The following is an 18,052-nucleotide window of genomic DNA, read 5'->3' as shown; positions in this document are numbered from 1 at the left end:
AATAAACAGACCGATCTGCACCCAGGGGGGGGCTAAATATACTTTAAAAACATATATGGCCCCTGGAAATGACCCTTGCCCAAGGGGTCGCTTCCATTTACATTTTTAAAACATCCCTGGCAAACTGAGCTTTTCTGCCCCCCTGGGGCCAGAAACACCCAAAAATGCAGGCGATCTGTCCCCAGGGGGGCAGAAAAGTCTTCAAAAAAATTATCCCCCTAAGGAAGCGACCCTTGCCCAAGGGGACGCTTCCAATGTAATAAAAAAAAAATCCCTGGTGTCTAGTGAGGTTTAAAGGCCAGATAAACAAACCGATCTGCCCGCAGGGGGGGCAGAATATACTTTAAAAAAAATAAGGCCCCTGTAAGCAACCCGTACCCAAGGGGTCGCTTCCAATTCAATTAAAAAGTAATCCCTGGATCTAGTGGGCTTTTCTGCCCCCCCCCCCGAGGCCAGAAACGCCCCAAAAATCGGGTGATCTGTCCCCGGGGGGGGGGGCAGAAAAGTCTTATAATTGAATATCCCCCTAAGGAAGTGACCATTGCCCAAGGAGTGGCTTCCGTTCATGGCAAAATACATCCCTGGTATCTAGTGGGGGCATTCCTGCTGCACGATCGCGACTCTGTGCGCGATCGTACAGCAGGAATGCCCTGCATAGAGCCATCGGGGGAGAGGAAACACCGGAGCCCAAAACTCACCTCTTCCTCCTTGGGACGCCTGGAAGCAAATGGCTTCCAGGCGTCCCAGCGCTTCCTGATGACGTTGGCGTGCGGTGTGCGTGCTGACGTCACAGGATCGCCGAGGGGGTGTCGGGGGTGGCAGCGGAAGCTCTTCCGCTGCCATCCCCCTTTGTGGCACAATGTTGGGCTGCCCATGGGGGGAGCGCCAGTGCTTTCCCCATGGGTGGGTGCCATGACGGAGCGGTTCCCTCATGAGCACATGTCCACCGTGGCTCATGACGGAACCGCTCCGTCATAAGCACTGAAAGGGTTAAAGTCACGTTCAAGAGCAAAACAACAACTTATGAAGACCCCTGTTGACTGAAAGCTTTTACCGCAACATGTAGAATTGGAACTATGAATTTTTCCACATCTACTAAATATTAGACTAAGGGCCTGATTTAGATCTTGGTGGGACTGGTCCCACCATCGCTTCTTGGCGGTCTTCCTACCCGCAACCTTGGCGGTCTGCCCACCTGAGTTAGATGTTGGCTGGGCACTGGAGAGAAGACCACCACAGTCCCGTTGCCTCCGCCAGATCTGTCTCCCGCATCAATAGATTCAGAAGCTGAAGCTCCTGCCAAGTTTTCCGGCATCCAGATTATGAAGTGCCTTTCTGCCCAGGCAACTGTGGTGGGGAAACAGTCAAGCTCGATTTGGCACATTAGAAGAAAAAGGGGTGAAAACTCACCTTTTTTCGGGGTGCCAACAGCGAATATGTTTTCAATGCCATTGTCCATCTCCTCGCTGTGCTGCTGCTACTTGAGCACGACACTCAGCCACCCCATTGTTGCTACAATCTAAGGTAAGCTTTGGTGGTGGGTGCACATGTACATTCAATAGTGTGTGCATGTTGTTGGTTTGCAATGCTATATGTAAAGAAAAAAGCCAGTGCACATTACCTACATATAGGTATTAACATATACACAACATATATGTGAAGTGAGATGAAAAGAAGTAGTTCTTACCTGTCTACACACCACCGTTGTCTCACACCATCAGGACCTCGCTGCCAGAAACCTGCCAGTAGAACGAGAACATCTGCCGTTCTACTGGCTCTCCGCAATCCCGCTGGCATGATGGTGACAGAGTACTGCTAGCCACCACAGAAGAGCGCTGCCATGACAGGACCCTGTCTATTGCCGCAACATCTAAATATGGTCAGCTTGAGGGAGTACTTGGGACTACTGTCGCGGTGGGGCGCAGTAACATCACCAAGATCTAAAGCGGGTCCTTAGTCTTTTAGAAAATTGTCGCATGTTTGAAGTTTTGCATTGAAAGTTCGTATGGTGTATTTTATATTTTAATTGTTATTTTATTATTGCAGAATTGTTGTATACAACATAGATAGATTGAATGTTTCCTTATTGTCGACTTACCTTCAACTTTTTTTCCTACAGGTGTTGTCTGTACGTGCCTGTACTTGCCTCCTGATCCATATCCTACAATCCTTCTTGCACCTTGCTCCCCTCTGAGCACAGACAATGCTGTATTTTCAATTTGGTATACCCCTACACTCATCACAAAACAAAATCCATTAGAAGAGTTATAAGGGCCAAGCTGCTTCCCTCAATTACATATGGCCAGTTAGCATTTCCTGCGGCTTTTGTTAATAGCCTCGAACATATCAACTGCTAAGCCTACAAGCGAATTTTCCAGATCCCAGCGCACACACGAAACATCCTGGTGCGACTAGAATTTGGGTTGAACAAACAAAACTACGAGCACTGGGCAACGTTTGTGCGGTATTACCGAGGGGTTTGTGCGGCCCCTCCGAATACAATGAAGTCAACCCTGAAAATGATCTTTATGAAAGCCAATAATTCATGGACCAACGGCCTGAAAACTGCCTGCACTGCATTACAGCTTAACATGAACAAACTGCAGGATCTGACCTATCAGCCTGGCACACTAAAATCTATATTAAAAAAACAAGTTAGAGCATTATCTAGGGAAGAAGATATGAAGGAGTTGAATCGTTCCAAAAGTAACATTGGGATACTTGTAAGCTCCTATGAAGATCGGTTATGGCAACCATACCTCAACGCTGCATTAAACAAGATCATTTTAAAGCAAATCTTAACAGTGAGGCTTATGGCATTGCCGATAAAAGATATCAACAAGCGCTGGAACTCCCTAGAGGCGATTACCACCTGCAGACTATGTCACCCGCATGAAGAATCCATGGTCCATTTGGTCAGCATATGCCATTGCCTAATACACGCACGTCGCACTTTACTAAAGCCATTGTTTTTAAAATATGGGACACGTAATTGTAAGGATGCCATGAAACTCTTGTTTAGCCTGGAGACACCGATGGAATTGGCTAGGTTCACCAAATTTGCACACAAAGTTTAAGAATGTTTAAGTAACACACCTTGCACTTTAGAACTTCAAGACTGCACTTAGGGCATGCCCAGACTTTGATTTGCATGCTGTGACAAGATGTATCTATTTTGCACTTTATTGGAATCTCTTTTCCAAAATAGGTCCTTGAATGCCTTGAATTCATAACTGATATATGGGTTTTAGTGTTTTTATTATCTATGATCTGTATTTTTAGGATTTGTTTTACTGGATGTAGCGCAACCAAATTTGTAGTACTTAATGATGACTAGTGTAGCAAGCAAGTTTTGTGGATATTTTATAGCGCACTTTTTTGTAACAATTTTTGTTAATTGATAAAATAAAATCATTCATTCATTCATTCATTCACTCATCACAGTGTTTTTAGACATATTTCCCTTTTTTTTAAATTTTTTTTGGTCACTTCCCTTTTTTCCCTGTTCAAAGTAATCTCCTTTTTCTCTCTATTTTATTATTTTATGTTCCTCTTATTTCTTTCTTTCTATTTTTTCTATATTAGACTTATCAATTCATCCCTTCCTTTCCACAATCCTACTTTTATTCCTACGTGCCTGGTTCTCCTTTAATTCCGTCAATATTTTGTCTGATTGTATTCTTCGCACGGTCTCTTTCATATAGTTTTGATAATGGTTTCTTGAAATGATAGATGTTTAAATTCCCCAATCAATAGACAGAGAGTTCTGACTCATTTATCAAAACTTGATACACATATTGATTTTTTGCAAGAGTCACATCTCACAGAAAGTGAATCTTTGAAATTAAGGCAAACAATGTTTCTCACAGGAAAACTGTTAAAAAATTGAGTTATAGTTCTCCGTCATAAATCTCTTCATATTCAGATGGTACCTCAGGAAACTGATGCAGATGGACAATGGTTATAGCTTAAACTGTTGATTGGTAAAGATCCAATTGTTCTGTTTAATGTATATGGTCCTAATGCTCCAGATGGTTTGTTTTGGTCTAATATTGCCCAGAAACTCTTACAACATCCAGACGATAATTTTGTTTTGGCAGGGGACTGTAATCAACTTGGTTGTCCGTTTATTGTGCAAGCCCTTCAGCAACATAACTTAATTGATGCATGGAGATTGTGCAACCCCACTCTGAGAGTATTCATATTTCTCCTCAGTACATCACACTCATTCACGGACTGACTATACTTTTATTTCCCATAATTTATCCCAGACTTTGCACTCAGCAGATATGGGTTCCATCTTGATATCTGATCATGCTCTGTCTCTATACAAGACATTTTGCTTAAGTCCACATCACCAAAAAGGTGGAGGTTTAATAATTCACTTCTACTGAACATCGCCTTTACCTCCTCATTCACTTCACTTTTTCATGAATATTTTCACACTGATGATAGTGTCTTTCATATTATACGGGATGCATTCAAGGCCTCAACTCGAGATTTTATAATAAATTTTGTATCCAAAAAAAAAGAAACTATCTCAGACTCAATCTAAACAGACTTTTGATGAAATTAAATGAATAGAAACCTCCTATTATATATCTCAATCACAACAAAGTTTACAACTTATTAATGCCAAACTTCAATTTCACTAAGTCTTTACTGAAAGCTTATCATCTTATCTTCTTAAATCTAGTGCCAAATTTGATGGTGGCCCAAAATAATCAGGGAAATTTCTAGCAAATTATTCAAAACTAAACATAATAAATTACAAATGACATCAATCATAGATTACACCAACACTTCCCATTATAAAGATCCACAAATTTTAAACCAGTTTAAGAATGTTTACAAAAGTTTATATACAGCAGAACAAATTCTTTCTGATCCTGAAATTCAACAGTATCTGTCCTCTCTTCAAAAACCTTCTAATTCACCGATTGATTTCTAATCCTTAGAAGTAGACATTACATGCACAGATTTCACCTTGCGCTTACTTAAAAAGGATAAGGCGCTGCTGAATTTTATACACATTTTTCCAACTTACTTCTGCCCAAACTATAAACCTTTATTCAATTCTTTATTAGTACTCACAATTCATATAGTTCTTTTCTAGACACTTATTTGTCTCATCCCAAAGAAGGGAAGGAACAGCACATTTGTAAAAATTATCGACCTAGTTATTTTGTTAATTTAGATTATAAACTTTTTTCAAAGGCACTGGCCTCATGGCTAGAATCCTTCCTTCCTGATCTTTTGGGTGGAGAAATCATGTTTTGTTAAGGGAAGGTATATTTCGGATAATACTCGCTTGCTTTTTGATATCCTTTCAAAATACATAGGGATGACAGAACCTCTAGTGATCATCACTACTGATGCAAAAAGACTTTTGACCGCATGAATTGGTTGTTTTTATTTCATACCCTTACTTGGTTTGGTTTTGGTCCCAAAAGGACTGCTTTAAATTATCTTCTCTATACTTCCCCCCAAGCGACCAATTGTGTAAATGGGCTGACCTCATATTTTACATTAGGCAGAGGAGTTCATCAGTGTTGCCCCCTACACTTTTCTGGCCTTGGAACCATTCTTAACTCACCTCAAGGAAACCTCAGATATACATGACAGCAGGTTATACTGGCAGTGTATGCTGATAATGTTTTAGCATTTATATCAAAACCTCAATCTTCGCTCCCTGCTTTTTCATCTGAAGTCACATCTTATGCCCTATGACTAGCTAAAAATGTCAACAACAAGAAATGGGATATATTACCCCTAAACAAATTCACTTTAAACATAATTTCTTATTCTCTAACTTTAAGTGGCAATCTCAACAAATTAAATATCTTGGCCTCTAATTCACCCAATCTCTCAAAATTTTCAGATTCAAAAATATGGACAACTGTATACATAAAATATCTTCACTAACTAGTCAATGACATCTTTAAAACCTCTCTTGGTGGGGTCACCTTGGCACTATGAAGATGATGTTGGTGCCTATCATTCTTTACGTCATCTCTAACATTCCATTAAATATTCCTCTTAAGTCTTTTACAAAAATCTACTCCATACTTTCCTCTTTTCTTTACAATAATAAAAGACCTCTTATATCCTTACTAAAACTAAAATGTCCCAAAGCTGAGGATGGAGTGAATTTTTCTGACTTCTCCAAATATCCCAAAGCATTTTTTTGAAGCAATCTGCACATTGGATCGCATCCTCGTCAAAATAATAACGATTGTGGGTTGATTTGGAACGTGCCTTTCTTACCCCCTTCTCATTTCAGGAATACTTGACATTCGTTCGCAAACCTAAAAAACGTTCTACTCCAGTTTTTTAAAACACCTGCAAATTGCTGCAACCAATAATAATATCATGCACTCCCAAAGATTTACATACTTTTCTTCACTATTTGGCACATTCACTATACAATTAAAGAATAGACCTATCTACTGGAAAACTTGAAGGAAGAAACGGCTAATATGGGTTAACCAATTGTTCAATCAAGAATTCCTTATTTCTTTTTCACAAGCTCAAGGACTCTTCCGACTAATACCCTTGTTTCAAAATTAATTGCATATTTTACAGGATATTATTCCTACTGCATTCACTTACTTTAATGCCAATACTCAGTCCACTTCGGCATCTAAGAATACTCTTGTTGATCTTCTATACACAAATTCAAAGGCCTCCTTTATTTACTAACACTTACAATGTGTCTCACTTGCTAGAAATAAATCAGATACAGAATTATCATGGAAATGTGAATTAGATGCGATTTTACCCCTCTCAGGGGTCGATTCTGATCCGGGTTGGACAGCTCTCCGAGAGCTGTTCGTAGCCTTACCTTGCGACTGACTGTGAGGAAGTACGATGTGCATAACTGACAAAAATCCGACCGACACGTAGGCTGTGATTCAAGCTTCATTCTCTGTCCGAGCCATACATCTGAACGCCGAAACGAGTCGCCCGGAAGCAGTATCCACAGCAGTTTCCGGCAGGACAATTACGATAAATGCGCAAATCATACGCGTCGGACGGTTCGCCACATACAGCACGTCACAGCATCCGGAAAAGAAGCATATCAGGTACGACTCGCGCCAGAACACAATCCACCGCTACGGGACGGACCAGCTAGCAATGGGTATGAGTCGGAGCAACGAGCAGCTTGTACGAGACGAACACATCATGAATGCCATCGCGCAGGTCATACCAGTACTGTACATCTATGACCGGATCAGGAACAGACGCGGATGGCGCAGACGGTAAGTCAGACACCCACCATACAAACAAGCGACACATACCCGCAAAATGTCACACACACCCAGGGGATCCATATCCTAGCCACTAGCAACAGGCCACCATAAGGGTTGCATGGCCAGCACCACTACCACCCCCACCCATAGGGCTTATGTTGCCCATCACCACTGCCACCCCCACCCATAGGGCTTATGTTGCCCATCACTACTGCCACCCCCACTCATAGGGCTTATGTTGCCCAGCACTCCTGCCACCCCTACCCATAGGGACTATGTTGTCCAGCACTACTGCCACCCCCACTCATAGGGCTTATGTTGCCCAGCACTCCGGCCACCCCCACTAATAGGGCTTATGTTGCCCAGCACTCCTGCCACCCCCACCCATAGGGACTATGTTGTCCAGCACTACTGCCACCCCCACCCATAGGGACTATGTTGCCCAGCACTCCTACCACCCCCACTAATAGGGAACCTGTTGCCCATCACTCCTGCCACCCCCACTCATAGGGCTTATGTTGCTCATCACTCCTGCCGCCCCCACCCATAGGGGACCTGTTGCCCAGCACTACTGCCACCCCCACCCATAGGGACTATGTTGCCCATCACTACTGCCACCCCCACTCATAGGGACTATGTTGCCCAGCACTCCTGCCACCCCCACCCATAGGGACTATGTTGCCCAGCACTACTGCCACCCCCACTCATAGTGCTTATGTTGCCCAGCACTCCTGCCACCCCCACCCATAGGGACTATGTTGCCCAGCACTCCTGCCACCCCCACCCATAGGGGACCTGTTGCCCATCACTACTGCCACCCCGACTCATAGGGCTTATGTTGCCTATCACTACTGCCACCCCCACCCATAGGGCTTATGTTGCCCATCACTCCTGCCACCCCCACCCATAGGGGACCCGTTGCCCATCAGTACTGCCACCCCCTCTCATAGGGGACCTGTTGCCCATCACTACTGCCACCCCGACTCATAGGGCTTATGTTGCCTATCACTACTGCCACCCCCACCCATAGGGCTTATGTTGCCCATCACTCCTGCCACCCCCACTCATAGGGCATATGTTGCCCATCACACCTGCCACCCCCACCCATAGGGGACCTGTTGGCCATCACTACTGCCACCCCCACTCATAGGGCTTATGTTGCCCAGCACTCCTGCCACCCCCACCCATAGGGACTATGTTGCCCAGCACTACTGCCAACCCTACTCATAGGGCTTATGTTGCCCAGCACTTCTGCCACCCCCACCCATAGGGAACTTGTTGCCCAGCACTCCTGCCACCCCCACTCATAGGGGACCTGTTGCCCAGCACTACTGCCACCCCCACCCATAGGGACTATGTTGCCCATCACTACTGCCACCCCCACTCATAGGGAACCTGTTGCCCAGCAATACTGCCACCCCCACCCATAGGGGACCTGTTGCCCAGCACTACTGCCACCCCCACCTATAGGGACTATGTTGCCCAGCACTACTGCCACCCCACTCATAGGGCTTATGTTGCCCAGCACTCCTGCCACCCCCACCCATAGGGACTATGTTGCCCAGCACTCCTGCCACCCCCACCCATAGGGGACCTGTTGCCCATCACTACTGCCACCCCCACTCATAGGGCTTATGTTGCGCATCACTACTGCCACCCCCACCCATAGGGCTTATGTTGCCCATCACTCCTGCCACCCCCACCCATAGGGCTCATGTTGCCCATCACTCCTGACACCCCCACCCATATGGGACATGTTGCCCAGCACAACTGTCACCTCCACTCATAGGATGAGTGATGCGCCACACATCCATCATACATAAACATTAGGTATGTCAGCAAAATACATCCACCCTAACATCATGACAATAGTGTGTAGTCTGTGACAAATGCCCACAACAGTGATTATGACTTCCAACATACAATGTAACTACCATCACATGTGTGACCAAAAACTGAGTGTGGTACAAAAGAGGGTGGTGATGGACGGAGCATCAGAACCAAACAAACACTCACACCCAGTCAACAGATCTGGGTTTGATCCATCACCGTTCTTTATCCCACTCTGCCACCCCAGTTCAGACATGGCCATATGCAAATCAGTTTGACCCTGTGCCTCATAGGAACAGTCCAGCCCGAACTGCCAAGCCATGCCTTCCCTGGACCAGAAACAAGCTTCCTAGGACTGGTTTCTGGCATTTCAGCCGTCTTCAGCCAGGCGTGCTTGAATCCAGTGGCAAAGTGAGCAAGGGATTCACGTCTGAGCATACCCTGCCAACTTATGGTGAACAAAGCGGTACAAAAGAGGGTGGTGATGGACGGAGCATCAGAACCAATCAAACACTCACACCCAGTCAACAGATCTGGGTTTGATCCATCACCGTTCTTTAGTCCACTCTGCCACCCCAGTTCAGACATGGCCATATGCAAATCGGTCTGACCCTGTGCCTCATAGGAACAGTCCAGCCCGAACTGCCAAGCCATGCCTTCCCTGGGCCGGAAACAAGCTTCCTAGGACCGGTTTCTGGCATTTCAGCCGTCTTCAGCCAGGCTTGCTTGAATCCAGTGGCAAAGTGAGCAAGGGATACACGTCTGAGCATACCCTGCCAACTTATGGTGGACAAAGCGGTACAAAAGAGGGTGGTGATGGATGGAGCATCAGAACCAATCAAACACTCACACCCAGTCAACAGATCTGGGTTTGATCCATCACCGTTCTTTAGCCCACTCTGCCACCCCAGTTCAGACATGGCCATATGCAAATCAGTCTGACCCTGTGCCACCCCCCTTTTGTACCGCTTTGTCCGCCACAAGTTGGCAGGGTATGTTCAGACGTGAGTCCCTTGCTCACTTTGCCACAGGATTCAAGCAAGCCTGGCTGAAGACGGCTGAAATGCCAGAAACCGGTCCTAGGAAGCTTGTTTCCGGTCCAGGGAAGGCATGGCTTGGCAGTTCGGGCTGGACTGTTCCCATGAGGCACAGGGTCAGACCGATTTGCATATGGCCATGTCTGAACTGGGGTGGCAGAGTGGGCTAAAGAACGGTGATGGATCAAACCCAGATCTGTTGACTGGGTGTGAGTGTTTGATTGGTTCTGATGCTCCATCCATCACCACCCCCTTTTGTACCGCAAAAACTGAGTGTGGCCTACACAAGGCAAGCATCACTTTAGCACTGTGTCAATGTGCACTGACACCCCCTCACTGTGTAGAACAAAAGTTAAGTGTGGGGTTCCAAACTGCAGCAAATGTTGAGCGTTGTGGTAATGGGGTCTAAAAGCCCCCTCATCACAGTGACCAAAAGGTAAGTGTAATCATGGTCAAAGATGCAAATGCCAAACAGCATGTATTATTCCTGCTCCCAACACATGAAACACTTTTGTGGCAAAGTAGTGGTTGTGTGCCATACCCACAGAGATGTGGTGAGGCTAACAGTGCTGTGAAACCCTAACATACTCTCGGCCATGTGCAGACAAGCACCACCCATGGGGGCTGACATTGCATACAGTGTACAATGACACAAAAGCAGAAGTGACCATCACAAAGCATACACACATCTCGAAAATAGACACACAAATCAAAACATCCTGTGTAGACTGTAGGTGTCAGGTCACAAACTCATATTCCATGGCAGCAATGGGACCTAACAACCGGGATGAATGTGCAGAATGATGTGCTATGACTCACAGGGACAGCAGGGAAAATCACAAAAACAACATCCAGACACTGGCCCACAACAGCAATACCAATGCACTGGTGCAGATGCACAAACACAAACAGGCAACCTCACACTGCACATCTGACACAACATGTGTGTGTGTGTCTCAGTATCCCCAGGCACCTACACAACACATGAGGGGGGCTGAACCACAGTGAGACAGATGTGGACACAGTGCCATACAAAAGTAACCCATCATTGAGCCCCCCTTAGTGGGCAATCAGGCATTGTGAGATGAGAGGGAGCACAACAGACACATGTGACACAAGCTGGAATGAACAGCAACTAACACAGCAAGAGACTGACACACAACAGCACTACCCCCATGGACCATACATTGGGGTGACACAAGCATGCATGACACGACCACTGTTCTGACAAAGGTAGATGTCGTACAAACTGTGAAATCCAGACATGTGTCCTGTGCCACAAACGTACATCACACCTACACAAACACAAATCACTCAGCATGGCCTGTCATCCATGGACAAACGGGAGCTAGGGGCCCATCCTTGTAAACATTTACATCAGTCAACACCACACACCCTGAACTGCACCAATGTGCATCTGTGAAGCCCACATGGACAGGTGACATTGCACATGCACCCATGACAAACACAGTAATGTTGGGAGAAACTAAGGTGCACAGACTCATCACACAAGGGCAGTCTCCAACCCTGGTGAATGACAGACATACTGCACAGTATACGGTACATGGCCATGACGTCAAAGCTCCCGTAACCTTCGGAATCCCTGCCACAATCCCAGGACAATGCAGAAGCCAAGGAGAACCACAAGGCACACATGCTGACCAGCGACTGCCCATGTAGGGCGTTTTACCGGGGCGGTGACGTGGCGCAGAGGAGGGGCAGGGTGGGGGGTTGCAAAATGTGGCATACGGCCGATTGCAGGTAAGTTACGAAAACAATTAATCAAACGAATTTCGTTGCGTGCGCTGCATCGCATTTGGCGATGCAGCGCACGCAACGAAATTCGTTTTATTATTTTTTTTAGTAACTTACCTGAAATCGGCCGTATGCCGCATTTTGTAACCCCCCACCCTGCCCCTCCTCTGCACCACGTCACCGCCCCGGTAAAACGCCCTACACGGCCCGTCGCTGATGCTGACACCTACCAACGTTGCAGCCCTGAACCGGACGAGTGGGAGCAGTCACACACACATACACATGTCTCAATCAATGAAAGGTACCAGCAAGGGACAACTACATGATATTGCGAACAAAGAAGTGCCTTGGGGACCCCTGACTGTGTCCCATCTGCGTCTGACCACATCATCACCCCTCAGAACTGACAAATCCCAGTGATGAAACACCAATTAACAGTAGTGTGTCATGCACCCACACATCTGGTAGCCCATGGCAAAGATGTGGGATGAACACAGTACAACTCAGCAAGCATCAACAACAGGAACATATCAAGGGAACACTGCCTGTGTATGAAAAGGGATGTTGACACACACACACATGCTCACACAACACACACCATGGGCCTTAGGCAATGTCACAGAACAACACACTTACTTGAGGGGACTCAACTCCGGTGGAAGCTCAGTTGTGCCAAACATAGTCCCAGCAGGTCTCAGTCATGTCAGCAGAACACTTGGTCAGTCAGCCATCAGTTACCACACAATGAAGGCTCTGGTCACAATAGCCTGGGTACGGGAGTGACCCTTAAGTCATCTGCACATACTCAATACATATGTTCAGCAAGTTGCACAGAGGACCCAGTTGCTCCTACACCAATGATGCCCACACCTACATGTCCAGTGGAGATGCGCCCACAGTCAGGGAAATAGACAAATTGGACAATGGGAAGCACACCATATGTGCATGTGTGCAAGCCACAGATGTGACCATGGAAATAAAATGTTTACAGAGATGTTCACAAATTGTTAATCATGACACACCCATTTAGCTGCAAAGAAGGACATGGATACCGACCAGAATAGGATACATATCTCATAGACCACATGGAGTACCTCACATCAACACCTCAGTATTCAACATTGGAAATCCAGCATTATAACTGCAAGGTCATGCTAAGCATCATGAACATAATGTACAGCTAAATCAAATTCACAAGCAGAAAGAAAAAAGCTTTATTCAGCAATTTTTAAAGGAAAAGTACTTTCCAAACAAAGGCCAATGGCCAGTCCATATCCAAATGTCAACAATGTGATTTGAGTGACAACTGTCACACGTTGCTTGCCTGCACTGGTAAGGACAGGGGACATCCCCTCGGAGGGGCATACATGGGGGCAGGCCAGGCACCGCAGGGACAGGATCAGGGCTCAGCAGAAGGAGGCAGTGAAGGGGTGGTGGATGCAGGGGAGACACTGGCAACTGCAGTGGAGCTGACTGAAGTAGTGGGTGCAGTCACAACTGTGGGGCACAAGTCAGATGGGGTGGGTGCCGGCACAACTGCAGTGGGCAGGTCAGATGGAGTGGACTGGGTCCCCACTGCAGTGCCCAAGTCAGACGGGGTGGTCGTGGACTCCACTGCAGTGCCTAACTCAATGGGAGCGGAATGGGGTTTAGGTGAGGTCGGCAGGACAGAGGGGGGGACATGGTCCCCACATCAGTGGCACAAACTGTCTGACCGGGGGTGGTAGAGCAAGTGGTGGGGGAAGGCATCAGCATTTTGGGGATGGTGTATCTGTGGGTGGGGGAACCTGGAGCAGGGTGCGGCAGGGGAACCTGTGGAGTGGTGGCCTGGGGATGGAGGACGGAGACTTTGTCGTGGAGCTGCGGGGGTGGGGTCTTGCTCCTCCGGCTCCGAGGGGACTTGCGGGTGGGGGCCTCAGTCTGACTGCGCCTGGGGGAGGGTGCCCGGGTGTGAGGGGCACTCCCTCTGTGTGTGGGGACTTCCTCTTCCCCTTGTAAGCTGGATCTGCTGGGTCGGTGGGGAAGAGGCCAAGGTCACAGAGGAAGAGCTTCTGGGGAGATGGGGTTGCAGGTGAGGCAAGGGAAGGGGGCTGGGAGGGAGAGGTATCGGAGGACTGCAGAGTGGTTGTGGATGACTGTGTGTGTGTCTGCAAACCATCCCCTGTGAGTGTGATATCAGTCCCCTGAGGTTGCTTGTGTGCATGTCTATCCCTTGGTTTGGGTGTCTGCGTGCTGCCCGTGTCTGTGGGTTTGTGTGAATGTGCTGGTGTGTGTGTGCTTGGGACAGTTAGGGTGCTAGGAATCGTGGGTGGTGCAGGGGTAGGAGGTGTGCGAGACTGTTGGAGGAGGGACACTGCTGCCGTCAGGGAGGAGGCCACGGACTGATTGGTCCTCTGTAGGGCAGACATGTCCGATGAAATGCCCTCCATGAACGACACCAGTTGTGTCAACAGACTGGTGTGTGCATGGAGTACACTCAGCATTGATGTCTGCCCTACATGGATCTGTTGAAGCAAGTCCACAGACTCCTCACTCAGGGCAGCAGGGGACACAGGGGCAGGGGGTGCAGTGCCTGGCACAAAGGAGACATGCTCCCGAACACGGGAGCCTCCACGGACCTCTGGGATGGGAGCCGATGGGAGGGTGGTGATGGTGGTGGTGGGGGTGGTGGCGGTGGCGGGGACAGCCTCACTAGCTGGGGTTTGGTGGCTGCTGGCACCCGCCTCCACAAGGTAGTCATCCTCTGAGCGGCGGTGGCCCTCAGCTGGGGTGGATGGTGCTGAGGACTCCTCGGTGGCTCCATTCGCCCTCCGTGCCACTGGGTCCCTTCAACTCCTCGCCTTCTGTCCCAGTCAGGCTCTGTGGCTCCTGCTGGTCCATGGAGCTGTCCCCTCCTGTGGCCGTGGATGTATCTGAATAGAATTAGGAAAAAAACAACAACATCAGTCACCTGCACTGACTGCACACACCACAGTGAGTACAGCATATCACAGGGCAAGCCCTGGAATCATCAGCTGAACACTGCTCAAAGTGCTCACACTGTTTAGAATAAGCCAATTGTCAGTCTCACCATAAACCATGGCACTCCTATCCCTCCTGGACTTGCACCCATATGTATGTTGCATGTTGGATGCTAATACCCCAATGTGCCGACATGCACTACCTACACATTTGTTGAACATGCAAGTGAACATGCAGGAGTATGTCACTATACACACGTCACATCTCTTGCCACTGACTAAGTACAGGTGTCAGGATGAAGGGATGGCCAGAGTCTCATTTCACATGTTTGTGATGCATGCCAGCAACACACACTATGATGTTCTCATGTCCTGATAGTCAATGCCACAATGGGGTGCATGGAGCACATTTGACCACAATGCAGGATCACTCATAGCAAGTTAAATGCCATGGCACTGGCATGCCTGGAAAGTCAGTCAACACAGTCACCTGTCACAGGGGCAGGGCATCCAGACAACAACAGTATGCACTGTGTCACAATCATAGCTCATGGGTAAAGCAAACTCTGCAGCTGACAAGTGCACTTGTCCATCCCCTGCAAACAACATATCCCGGACCGAGAAGACCCCACATCATACAAAACAGACATATGAGTCTCTGCGAACACAACTCCCTGTACATGAGCACATCACAATCTGCTGTGCATGAAACACAGCTGCCTCAAGTTCACAGTCGCATACACAATTGTGCACTGTCAAGTGATCACACACCTATATGTCACACAGGTCTTGTCTCTCATAGTCACATCTCAAAATGTCCTGCTGACCCTCAAACTCATGAACACCCCAGTTGTTCGGAAAAGGAAGCCACACCACAATGACACAGAAGCAGACACCTGAAGGCACATGTCACTAAGCACAACCTGTAAGTTGATACACAGGAGTGGGATTACAGAGTGTTTCTAAATGCCCTTGAGTAGGCATGACTGCCCAGGTCTATGTGAAACAGTGCTTAGCCCTGGACAGTAGTCAGGTGGCTTAGCAAGTGTGACACACTTGATATACATACTCCTGAGGCACACAAATTGGAGTCCCCTGCTGCATGGGTGTGTTTGAAATACCCCAGGCACATGTGGTGAGTCAGATCAGCAATTATAACACATATCAAGGGCACACACAGATCACATGTCAGATCTCAGGCATTGTGTAAACAATTGACCCACCCATGAAACCCACAACAGAGTCACGGTAACAGATGCTGTCCAGAACCTGAATCATAGCTGACTGCAGGGGCACAGTGCCCTAGCGACACAAGCCACAGACTGTAGGGTCCACACCTGTGGATCAGATGAGGAGGGTGCATCACACAATTGAGGGACATGAGTGCTGGACTACAGGACCTACGTAATGTGGAAGTGTGACCAGGCCAAAAGACTGCAAATAGCATGTCAGACATAGTACACAGATTAGGCATGGACTTACCCCCTCCTTGCTGCTGTCTGGCCTTCAGCTGCCCATCCAGGTCCGGGAAGACCACCGCCAGAATCCTGAGCATGTGGGGGGTCAGGGTCCGGTGTCCGCCACTCCTGCGAAGAGGCGAAAGCTTCAGCTGGACCCATGCGATCCTCCGGGTCCAGCCCCGAAGGTCCTGCCACCTCTTCTGGCAGTTGCGGATCCGGCGCTTGTAGAACTGCCCGGGCGATGGTCAGCCATATCTCCTGCTTCTGGTGAGCATCAACCTGTGAGGATGACAAAGTTAAAAGTCCATTAACACACATGCCCCATATTTGTGCCGCACACAGTTGGATATACTTGTCGTCATCACAAATGAAAATGAGTTACACAGGTAGTGCACCCATGGAAATGGACAAATGCCCTGCCTGTCAGACATGTTAACAATGCCTGGGAAGTTTAAGCTTGCACAAATGCATTTTAGCTGCTGAACACCTGTTCATTACATGTACCTACACACTTTGGTGGATGAAAGTACTCAGTGAGTACGCTTGCCACTGGTGTACACACTGCTAGTACTGCTAGTCAGACAATATGCACAATTAGGAAGGCAGTGGACTGCACACTCACCTGCTCCCCTGGTTTCTCATACAGCTTGCTGTACTGTGGAAGGAACCTGTCCAGCAAGGCCTGGTTCTCCTCCTCAGTGAAGGCTGGAGCCCTCTCCAGAGTACGTGCCATAGCAGTAGCCAGAGGATGCAGAGACAGCAGCAGTGGTAGCAGAGATGTGATCCAGTAGCATGTAGTGCAGGCAAGTGAGCTCCCTGGGGGCCAGCCAGCCTTATATCGGTGCTGCAGAGGCAGAATCTGTGCCATGTGTCCCAAGTGATAGGTCCAACATGGTTGCATTCTATGAATCTGGCCAATCCATGGAAATGTACGACTCGTACACGTCTTCCGCATCATTCAAATCTTCACCTTCACAAAACCCTAGTAATTGCAACATTGTTGTAGGCATCCAACTGAATTTCCAGCACACGACTCGTACAAGTTTTGAATCCGCATCCTTCTCCATGACAGTCCAGAGCCAATGGGTGCGCACGGCTCTGTCAACTGACTGTACAACGTGTAGTTTGAAAATACACACGCACCCGTCTCCATACGATTCAATAGCCAAGGCGTACGCACGGCTCGGTCCTGAACTGTGCAATGCATTCGCATAGTCACCCACGTCGGTTCTCATTGCAGTCAATGGCTAAGCGTATGCACGGATCGGTCCTGAACTGTGCAATGGGTACGCATAGTCACCCGCCCGTCGGTTCTCATTGCAGTCAATGGCTAAGCGTACGCACGGCTCGGTCATGAACTGTGCAATGCGTTCGCATAGTCACCATCGTCGGTTCTCATTGCAGTCAATGGCTAAGCGTACGCACAGCTCGGTCCTGAACTGTGCAATGCGTACGCATAGTCACCCGCGTCAGTTCGCATTGCAGTCAATGGCTAAGCGTACGCACGGCTCAGTCCTGGACTGTGCAATGTGTACGCATAATCACCCGTGTCGGTTGACATTGGTGTTACTTTTTGACGGCTTCCACACACAATTACTTGCCAGGGACTCAGGTGCACACCTACCACACTACAGCATGTGCCACACTGTGTCCCATGGCATATTAGGATGCATTACCTGTGTGTTTTGGTGGGCAAAAATTTGGTTGGTTGTGTGGCACTTTTGTGCAGCCACTCCCAGGCTGTGCACGTGTTCATG

This window comes from Triturus cristatus, chromosome 6, assembly GCF_964204655.1.
Source record: "Triturus cristatus chromosome 6, aTriCri1.1, whole genome shotgun sequence".
Taxonomy (NCBI): Eukaryota; Metazoa; Chordata; class Amphibia; order Caudata; family Salamandridae; genus Triturus; species Triturus cristatus.
Note: the sequence above shows the minus strand (reverse complement) of the source record.